Source organism: Chiloscyllium plagiosum, unplaced genomic scaffold (genome assembly GCF_037043375.1).
Source record: "Chiloscyllium plagiosum isolate Xiang-an unplaced genomic scaffold, Cpla_swu_hap1 HiC_scaffold_14, whole genome shotgun sequence".
NCBI lineage: Eukaryota > Metazoa > Chordata > Chondrichthyes > Orectolobiformes > Hemiscylliidae > Chiloscyllium > Chiloscyllium plagiosum.
In genome coordinates, this window is record NW_028270152.1 from 117,169,544 (window position 1) to 117,171,405 (window position 1,862).

A 1,862-nucleotide genomic window follows, 5' to 3' on the forward strand; every position below is an offset into this window, starting at 1 on the left:
CGGTGCTGAGAATACCGAATCCTCACAAGTAAATAACAAGACAAGGCGATAGATACTATCGTACTTGGTGTAAATAAAACACCCTGTCTGAACATTTTCGTTGCAGATTTTTTTCAAATTGTCTTCGAAGATTTACAAAGTGGGAAAAGGCCATTCCGCCCGTGTGTAATTGCGGCTAATCAGAGAGCCATCTATTCTAGTCGCAGTTTCGAACTTTGGCCCAAAGTCTCGTGTGTTCTAATGTTTCCAGGTCAAATGTCAATGAGGTTATCCTATGTTCTTACATGGCACAATAATGGGACAGAAGTATAACGAATTGTAACTCTTTTGAGGAACTCATGCTCATTTTCACCCACAGAGGGAGACACACCAGAAGATACCGCCAAACTGACGGAGGTGTCCGTTGTGGAGAGCTGGAATTTGAAATGGACAATAGGACAAATGCAAGCTTTACATGCGGAAGCACAGAGGCGATGTCCCGAGAGAACTTTACAGGGGAGCGTCAACGTATACCACGGTTAAAGCAAAACATTCCCCCTCGAGCCAGGTAGGACTCGAACCTACAATCTTCTGATCCGAAGTCAGACGCGTTATCCATTACGCCACTGGCCCAAGAGACCAGCCTGCACTTGGCAGAATGTCGATATGTAATGCCATGGACTTTCACGGAATCAGAATTAAAAAGGTGAACAAGCAGCGAAGATAATCACCAACATTGCTTCACTTCGAAGTTTCCAATTTGCGAAGCAGTGCCTTTCACTGGCAAAGGAGAAACATTTGTACTCAGCTGCCTGCTTCAGGGTCGCCTCCTTCTCTGCTGGAAGTTTCCATCGTTTTATTCACAGTCACGACGCGATTTCATGATCCACTCCAGTGAAAAAGTGTCATGGTGTCGTCCAAACAAGACCCTGCAGATACTCAGCGAGAGACCTCCGGTCATTTCGAGCTCAGGATGTGGAATTAGACGAGATGCGTGACACCTTTTATTGGCGCCGCCACTTCACTGCAAATTAGCGGCTCAAAACGAGCCGTTGTTGCATCAACTTGATTTGTACCTTCCTGTCGTGCTTTTGCTAAACAACATCAGATAGATCCCATCCGGCCCAGCTGACTTAAATATTTTCACACTCTGCAGTATGTTGTGGTTCTGTTCGCCGAGCTGGAAGTTTTTGTTGCAAATGTTTCGTCCCCTGGCTAGGGGACATAATCAGTGCTTGGGAGCCTCCTGCGAAGCGCTTCTTTGATGTTTCCTTCGGTGTTTTCGTGGTCTGTCCCTGCCGCTTCCGGTTGTCAGTTTCAGCTGTCCGCTGTAGTGGTTGGCATATTGGGTCCAGGTCGATGTGTTTGTTGATGGAGTTTGTGGATGAATGCCATGCCTCTCGGAATTCCCTGGCTGTTCTCTGTCTGCCTTGCCCTATGATAGTAGTGTTGTCCCAGTCGAATTCATGTTGCTGGTTGCCTGCATGTGTGGCTACTAAGGATAGCTGGTCGTTTCGTTTGGTGGCTAGTTGATGTTCATGCATGCGGATTGTTAGCTGTCTGCCTGTTTGACCTATATAGTGTTTTGTGCAGTCCTTGCATGGTATTTTGTACACTACATTAGTTTTGCTCATGTTGGGTATCGGGTCTTAAACTACTGGACTTGTGCCTCACAACACACTTCACATTCAACAACCAGATATACGAACAAATCAACGGAACACCCATGGGATCACCAATCTCGGAACTCATGCAAAGGTGAGAACAAACAGTCCTACCACAAATTCAACCTAAACTCTGGGTCAGATATGTCGATGACACGTTTGTAATCATTAAAAACACGGAAATAGAAAAAAACACACTGGATCATCAACGCCACACTC

The 1,862-nt window shown here is 45.9% G+C and overlaps 1 non-coding gene across 1 annotated transcript; it reads right to left on the reverse strand.

Moving 5' to 3' along the window:
• Positions 1 to 539: 539 nt before the first annotated feature.
• Positions 540 to 612, reverse strand: trnar-ucg (transfer RNA arginine (anticodon UCG)). Its single transcript has one exon. It is a non-coding gene; the product is annotated as a tRNA-Arg (tRNA).
• Positions 613 to 1,862: the final 1,250 nt, after the last annotated feature.